Genomic DNA, 9431 nt, shown 5'->3' with positions numbered 1-9431 from the left:
ATTAGCGACACGAAATGGGCGAGCACCTGAGATGTGGGCGAAGCGTGGCATGGTTCAACACTAAGGCGTGGCTGCAGGGAAATCAGCAGGAGAAGGAGGAGGAGGAGAGGAGTGAAGGGCACGTCGCATTAACCGAAAGGCGTGCAGTGCAAATTACGCGACAATGAATTCAAATCAAACAATGTCTGCCGAAATGGCGACATTATGTGGGCATCAGACACAGCCAAGCTGAATAACAGAGCAGCAAATGCGCCACGCAAAAACGAGGAAAGTCAAAATGGAATCTAAAGGGGAGAATAGCAAAGCAGCAGCTGAAAATGAAGACGAAGCTGGGATGCTCTTAAAGCAGTTGCAAGAAAGGCAAAAAATTCACTTAAATTTGGATTAAAAATGATTAAGAATGAAAAGAATTTAGTTACAAAACAGCTGGTATAGTTTTATTAAATAATAAGTTTTTAAAATTTTAATTTTATATTGCAATTATATGTCAAGAACTATTATTTATTTATTATACACAGCTTAAAAATGAATTGTAATATATAACAATCCACAAGAAGAGCCACTAAAGTATTCGGTTTGTTTTTTATACTGCGAAGTTAGTAATAAAATTCACTTGAAAGCCGGTAAAAATATTATTCATTACGACAGCAACTGCATAAATTATCGATAAAACATTGAAAGTTCTATATTTACATACACTGATACGCAATTATGAATAATTGTAAAGTGTTGCAGACGTTGAGAGAGCTGCGTTTCGTCTAGGCAATATTCCCAGGGGAGCGAGAAGTGTATGTTAATAAGGGGAAAGGTGACATCAACAAGCAAGTCGAACAGGACATTAAGACAGCACAACGACGCGCTGCTGTTCAAGCGACAAACAAAGCCTGCACTGAAGCGTAATCATAGACGGGGGCGAGAACAGAGCAAACTAGAAAGAGACAAGCAAATGAGACAGAGAGAGAGAGCGTCTCTGCTGTGGCTGTGTCGCTATTGCTTTCGCTGCCCTTGTTCCAATCTTTTGAATCTGGAGTACTTTGGCATGTCATTCGCATTTTAAAGCAGCTAAGCTTCAGCTCCAGTGATAAGCACTGAAATTAGATTGAAGCAAGGTGCAGCAGCAGCTGTAGCTGTAGCTGGAGATGAAAATTGAAGATGGAGAGGAAGCTGTAACCAGCATCCATTGAGCTGAGGGTGCCTCAGCAGGGCGACTAACAAGCATTTTTGGCTTGTTGTTGTCACATGAGCGTCGTCTACGCAGCAGGGGTGAACCAAAAGATTCGAGAGCAGTCCCTGTGGCCTCGAAAGGCGGTCAAGGGGGAGAGAAGAGCGAGAGAGAGAGAGCGGGAGAGGAGGAGAGGAAGCAACCCTCAACTGAACGTTGCTTCACTTATTTCAATTATTTCGCTTTGTTGCGGCGCTTTAAATATTTATCAATCACAGAAGTTTGTTAGCTTTTAAAAAAAAAAAAAAAAAAAAACCCAAACTACACCCACTTTTACACACATACACACGCATTCATAGCCATTGACTCTGCGCGCCTCATTTCCGGTCGCCAGAACTCAACTTGCTGCTTTTTTTTGGGGAGCCCAAAAATTGCAATGTGTGCTTTCAATTTGCATTCATGGCTGAGCGCTTGATCCTTGCTTGCCTGGTTCTCTGCCTTGTTCCTTATTGTTTTTTCCTTTTTTTGTTTTGTGTGCAAAATCTACGTAAATCAGCCTATGCCAGCCTTAGATTATTTGCTTTGTTTCGATAGACGCCTTGTGTGCGGCAGCTTAGATGTCAGCATTGTGGCTTGCCATGCCGCTGTAAAACTTCATTTGCCGCTCATTAATAAATTCATATGCTGCCATCTCATACGCTCTGCGTCGTCTGGTTTATTAGCCATGTGAAATATGATGCTCTTGTATGAGCTGAGACACCCCTAAAAAGAAGGGCGGCATATTTTCAGAGTTCATATTTATATTGCATACCTTGAGGCGCAGGGAACAGAGACTCGAGGGCAATTGTAATGAAGTTACAGGTGTGCGTCTGCATATGAAGATTATGCCGTTGAATGGAGTTATTTTGTGCCAGTTAATGGGGGCAGCTGTGTGTAGTGTGCAAATTGATGCGAGGGCATATTACTTGCGAGATGAGCTACACGTTGCTAAAGCGTATCAAAGCGAACGTAGAGCCTCAGAGAATTATGACAGCAGACAGAAGAAAAAAACTGTAGAAAAAAATGAAAGAATAACATGGCTGGCCGAGGTTAGAGTTCCTCGCCCGTTGCACAGTTTGAACTTAAGCACTTCCTGTTTGATCGGAAGCGCCTCAGGGGAAATTGAAAAAGGCACTTCAGTGCCGACAGCCAAAAAAGAGGCACAAAAAGCAAGGCGAGGCCAGCACATTAGGCACAATATGAGGAGGCAGACAGGTAAGCATCTAACATATAGCTATGCAGTTGGGCCTTGCGCTTGTTTATCAAATGAAAAGCCAGTGCGGACTGTGCAACAGGATGAGGCCTCGTACCAAATTGCCTGGGTATTTGGGTATTATATGGATTGGACTCGGTGTGTGGTGTGTGTGTGTGTGTACTTTATTTTGTTTACAGACATTTGCGTCTTAAAGAAAACATGCTGCCTTCTATGTGTAGCTGTAGCTGTTGTGGCTGCCTCTTGTCTTATGTTCTCTCTGGCCGAGGAAGTATTAAGTTTGCCTAAGCAGGAAGCTGCTAAGGAAGCGCAGGTGATTTGCCAAATAAGCTGTTTGCCTCCGTCTCCACCTCCTGCCACCAGGACATGCCACAGACGTTGCCAATGCCAGCCGAAAAGAAAGCTGTATTGTTTGGCAAATTATGGCATAAATGGCCAAGGACCCCCCATGTGGACGCTGAGCGTAGGCCTGATAATAATATCAGCCGCAAATGTTGGCACATAAAAAGTAAATCTATACCATTATGTCTTTATCAACTGTCCAGCAGGGAGTGAGAGTTCACTCTCGCTGTGTGTGTGTGTCAACTATTTCGTACACATGTTGCAAGTTATTAAAAAGATTTGTCCCTTTTACGCAGAAGGCGCAGTTGAGTCAGCAATTTGGTCAGCGACTTAATGGTCACAAATACCAAAACAGTGACAACTGTTTTGCCGCATTATGTTTGACACTTGACGGAGCTTAGGCGTAATTGCTGTGACAGCAAAGCGTGAAAGCGTTCTAGAGTCCGAGTAAATGGACTTAATGGTCAGTAAGTATGAAATTAATGGCTTATTTTGGGCGCACGGCTTTTGCCGTCTGCCGTATTGTAATTAGAGCTGCAGCTTAAAAAGGATCTCCAACACACACACACACACATCCACATGTCATAAGGATAAATGCAGCGACAATTGCCCTCGACGTGCAATAAACTTTTTCATTCATAATATGCATAAAGAGCTTTGCATTAAAGTTTTTTCATTACGCCCAGCCTAAGGATGAAGTCAAGTCCCCACAGCAGCAGAAAGTAATGCCAAAGAATTTTCAATTTGCGTTTTTCATTTCCGTTGAATAACCTGAAACAAATTTATACAACGCGCCCTTGCAAAGTATTTTTCATTTGTTTTGTGCTTCATTCCAAAAAAAAGAGACAAAACAAGTATGAAAACTACGGTCGTGTGTTATCGACTGTGAGACACCCGTTAAATACCCAAACATAATATACTAGAAACAATTATACCAAATATACTTTTTGGTATATTGCAGTATTTTCAGTATTAATTTAGAATATTTAAGAGATAATAAAGATGCAAATGGAAACCAAATATTATTTTTGGTATTTCAGTATTAATTTAGAATAAAGATGACCATTAAATATTGTTTTTGGTATATTTCAGTATTTTAGTATTAATCCAGTATATTTAAATGTTAATGCTGTACTATCATATACTTAAATGATATACTAAATTAATACTGAAAAAACTGTAATATACCGAAAAGTATATTTGGTATATTTATATGACAAATACTGCCATAGAATACTATGTCCTTACTTATACTCTATCTCTTATAGTAACTAAGATATAGGCGTTCATATAGATATGTGATATCGGAGATGTCTTCTTCTGTTATTAAATTTTAATACCCTTCTCACCAATGGATATCGGGTATAAAAAGATGATGGCCATATAATAATTATGATGTTGCCTGGGTTACCTGTTGTGTTGTTGTTTTCTTGCAGTGTGTGTGCAACTCGCTGCGTTGTTTATGCAAATGTGCATCAAATTAGCCAACGTTAGCTCTGAAGGCTTTTGGCCTCTCATGCGTTCTATTACATGTGACGCATTTACTTTGCCTTGCCACGGTAATTGGCTTGAAGCGGGGCAGCGATGAGGAGGGAACAAACTGCTAGCAATTGGCATGCAAATGTACGACATCGATTAAAATTTTATTACACGCCATGTCGGCTGCGAGCCATGCCATGCCACGCCATGCCACAGCTTGCCACGCCACGCCGCCATGCCACACGGTATGGCAATAAATCAGGTCGAGTTTACAGGTAAACCCAACGAAAATTGTCAGTCGCCTCGACCAGACAGCAACAGGAGCAGCAGCAGCAGCGGAGAGGCAGCTCTAAGCACATCAAATGTGGGATTTTAAATGCCAAACTCTCGACAACAACAATGCGAATTGGTTGTTGCAAGCTGCTCATCGTCGTAGTCGTCGTCGTCGTTGTTGTCGATGCTCCTCCAAGCTTCAAGCTGCCTGCCAGACACTTGACGGTGACACTCTTAAGGTAATTGAATTGAGTGAAATGTTGTCGCTGTTGCCGTTGCTCGTTGTTTCTGCTCGTCGTCGTCGATGAGACGGAAATTTAGAAGACCCTGGGAAACGCATCGTTGTCGTCGTTGTCGCAAGGACAAATATTTAATAGCACTCGTAAAGGTTGCCAGGATGCAGTCTGCTCACTTTCTCCCTGCTTTGCTTGCTGTCTTCTCTTGAAGGGCGCAAACAGAGGGGTAAGGGACAACATCATTATGGCCAACATATTTTTACAATATTCAATTTAATTTTGTCTATGTGCAACGTGGCTGCGCAGCAGGTGGCAATGCTCTGCACAAACTTTTCTTTTATATACATATATTCTGTACATATCTGAGGGATATTAAATTGAATGCAGCTCAGACTGTGAGTGAGACTAAATAAGCTGCAGGATACCAGCAGCAGAAAAAACAGCTTTGATGAAATCAAAATTGAGATTTAAAAGGTATGCATAGTATCAGCAAATTCTTAACACACTCGGCACTAATAAAATAGTATATTGCAGAACCACTTCGTTTATTGAAAGTTTATTGTGAAGATTATTTAGTATTGTAGAAAAAATAAAATCTTCTGACATATTCCGATATACTAAAGGAAAATTGATGAAAAAATAAAACCATCTGACATATTCCGATATACTAAAGGACTTTAAAGGACAAAGGCCACAAGTAGAAGGCAGAAAATTAAATAATAAATGTGAGAGCACAACAAGGCTCCAAGCAAATCAAATGGGTAATTCTAATCTGACCATGCAACAGTGGTTGTTGAGGTGGTGGTGTTGATGCCACAACTGTTGCAGCAGTCGATGGCTGTTTACCTTTGAAAATGCTCTCTGTTTATAAATAAAACATGCCAATGACATGTGAGCCAAAACATGAAAAATTTGTAGTATGTATTTTTATCAAGTCGAAAAGGAAAAAATGGTAACCACAAAGCGGGTAAATAAATAAATGTCAACAGGTCGAAAAGTAAACACGCTGCTGCATTGAATCAATTAAGAAGTTGAAGTTGAAAATATATTTAAAACAAAATTTTAAATAAAAAAAAATACGTTGTTGTATTATAATAAAATATAAAATATAAAGGATTATTTTACAGCAAATTTTTAAAATTAAAACAATTCCAACCAAATGATACCAAAGAAATAGAAATAATTATAAAAACAATGTATTGGATGTTAAATACACCCACTAAAATAAATTGAAAAATATAAATAGCTGTATTATAGTAAAATATATAAATTAAATAAATAAAATAATAATATGATAGACTTTGAAACAAAAAATTAAGGGAAATTTATATGTTAGTTGCATGGTAATAAAATATAATATATTATAAATATATTATTTGACGGAAAATAAATAAAATGTTAAAATAAAAACTAAAATAATGCATTGATAAATAAAACTGTAAAACTGTGTAGTGATCTTGCGAATAAAATTGTTCAATAAAATAAAAATGTTTCATAGAAAAATTTAATATTTGAAACTTTTTTAAATTGGCATGAAATTAAATAAAAATTTCCATATTAATTAAAGCATTATAGATATATTTAAGATTAGAAACTTACTCGTACTATGATGAAATTAAATGATTCCTTAATTTTTTTCCAAATGAATTTGATAATGTTTCTCGAGATATCTGAAAACTTATGGATGAAAGAATTATGATTTTATGGATAAACCGCAAAATAAGAGCATGTAAGTTGTATTTCTGTATTGGGGGATGCAGAGGAGCGAGTGTGCTAAGTGAGCTAAGCTTGGCATTGGAACCCGCTTATCAGATTGAATGTTGGACATGTATACCAATTATACGGCTTGTTATATTTCGTGTACATGTGCACACACATTCACACACACTCACACTTCTACAACAGGCACTGGGAGACAAACAACAGGAGCATGTCGCAAATTTTGTAGCCTGAGGCAAAAGATTTTCAATTTCTGCTAATATCAAACGAGTATACAAGTTCGTTGCTTGAGGCAAGGGAAAACCAAAAGCTGCCAATGCCATTGTTAGATATGAGGCTCAGAGAGAGAGAGAGAGAGAGAGAGCTAAGGTATAACTTGCCTGTTTCTTTCTTTTTCCCCCTCTTCTCAGTTGAGTATCTCTAAAATGACAAAACAATTTATGCCGCATGCATGGCAATAATCGAATTTAATTAGAAAATTGCTGCGGCAAGGCCAGAATCTAGAAAGAGAGAGACAGATTCATATGCACGTATCCAAGCTGTATTTGGCATTGGCATTGCCATTGCTATTGCACAATTGGTTGAGTATTGGAGTGTTGGCCACAATTCCAATTTGCGCTCATATGGAATGAAAAATAACTTCAATTTATTTTGACATCATTTGACAAGAAAAATATACGACTAACCGAGGCATGTGCAGTGTATTTTCGAAATATGCATATAAATATACATATGTATGCACTAAAATAAAATAAAATTGAATAAATACGAAAAACAAACACACACACACACACACTCTGGAATATTTCGAACATGCGAAATAGAAAATCAAATTAGAGAATTGCATCAAAAGCATACGCCGAAAATATAATTTTAATGGATTTAGTGGCCCGAGGAAAATGTCGGAAAAATGGCAATGGCAATGGCATGAAAGTTTCCGGTTGTTGCCAGCAAAAATACATAGCATATAATCTCCCCTTTTACCCCAACGAAAAATGGTCAAAAACTATTGAGCAACTATTTGGGTTGTCACGTGCGTTTCAGGAGGAACAACCAAAAGATTTTCATTCCATATGTGAAATGTTTCCCCCTCTCTCGCTCTCTACACTCTAAGCTGCTGGCTACACTGACTACAATTTAGCTACGTGCTCATGCTGAGGCTATCTGGTTGTTTCATACGTGATCTGAGCTGATGTTGGGTTATAGTGTGCTGTGCTGTGTGTGGTCAGCGTTTCGCTCAAATACACGTAAATAAAAGACCACAAATTGAAAGGAAATAATGCTCAGCGATTAGCGAAAAGTAATCATAAGTAGCGTTGCGCGAATTACGTTTCTGAATTTACAATTTCACACACAGTTACCGAGTTGCCCGCCTTTTTGCCACTGAGCTACATATTTACGGGTTGGCAACGGCAAAAAGCGGATTTCGACAACTGTTCGTAGCCAATAAGTGCAGCTTGGCTGCAACGCTGATGCTGATTAAGTGCAGAGTCAGAAAGATTATTATATGTGCAGCTTTTAAGACCGCAATCGAAGGTGAGTTGACTTTAAACTCCGTTTTTATAGCCCCACATTTAATTAATACATTTCTTTCCAAGTGTTTTATAGCACCACATTTAATTAATACATTTCTTTCCAAGTGTTTCTTTTATTCTCTCATTAAAAACAACACCATCTAAACTATATTTATGCGCCACATAAACTAGTTGCTGAAGTGGTTTCCTCGAAATTGGGGCTTTCAAAAATCACTAATTAGTCTGTTAATTTCAAGTAAAAGCAGAAGTTGTTTTACGCATATGGCGAGTATATAAATTATGAGTAAAAACTAAGCAATCAGCTATAATAATTTGAGTCTTCCTGGTCGCAAGTGGAGGAGTGTTAGGAGTCACAGGATTTCCTATTGCAGTTGAGTTCTAAATCAAGCTTAAATCACGCCAAGTTACAAACATGCCTCTCACACCTTTTAAATAACTAATGGCTCAGGCTTATCGCAAAGGAAGCAGCAAAATGCCACAAATATGTGTGACCTTTGCGGTTGGAGGGGGCGTATACTTATTTTTTCTTTCTTTGCGTGTATGTTTGTATGTTGTTGTATGTTTCGCTAATATTGCTAAGCTCTCACGGTAGCGGAAATTGCTTCGTGCCTTTCACTCCAAATGCTGCAATAAACATCGAAAGCCGTCCGAATGCCAAACTGACCAGAGCCAGGTTGGTCCTCTATGAATGTGTCCAGGGTTCCTTGTCCCAGGTCCAGTGTGTGAATCGCAGTCCATGGAGCACCACATGCCCGCATGGTGTGACTCCACTGGGTTGCTATTGCTGTTGTTGATGCTGTGCTTTGCTGTGCTGTGAGCTTACAATGGGAGCACACGGCGGAAGCGCACAATAAATTGCTTATTTATGGCTCAGCTTTTGGCCATAAGAAACATGCTGTTTTTATTGTTTTTAATCAACTCGAAAAGATTTGGCAAAGCTTATAAAATAGACGCAGCAGACAGTGCAGAGCACTGAGAGCAGTGAGCAGAGAGCAGAGAGCACAGCCGAGCGATGGATGAACATCCGGTTGTTTCATGATGTAGTTTGTTGTCTCTCTCCCCAGTGATTTCTATTTGGACAGGAAATAATTTTTTACTTGCCAACTGCCAAGAATTGGCAGCATACAATTTTTGTTCGTTTCTTTTTTCTTTTTTTTTTTTGTTATTGCTATTGTTTTCGGATCTATTAATGTATTGTTTAAGAAGCTAAAGAAAATTTAAATCTATTGAGTGCAGCGCAGGTAACAAAGTACAAACAACTTTTGACAAACAACTAAAGAGAGTGCGTTTATTATATATTCATTTAGAAATAACTAAATGCTTACTCTAAAACACTCCAAAACATGCCGCACAAAGGTTGTATTTGGGAACAAAAGGACGCTCGCCAACAAAGGACAAAAACGGGCTGAGATGGGCGTGGCTGTTTGATTCAG

The sequence above is a fragment of the Drosophila albomicans genome, chromosome 2R (genome assembly GCF_009650485.2).
Source record: "Drosophila albomicans strain 15112-1751.03 chromosome 2R, ASM965048v2, whole genome shotgun sequence".
NCBI classification, from domain to species: Eukaryota; Metazoa; Arthropoda; class Insecta; order Diptera; family Drosophilidae; genus Drosophila; species Drosophila albomicans.
This window is presented reverse-complemented; position numbering follows the sequence as displayed.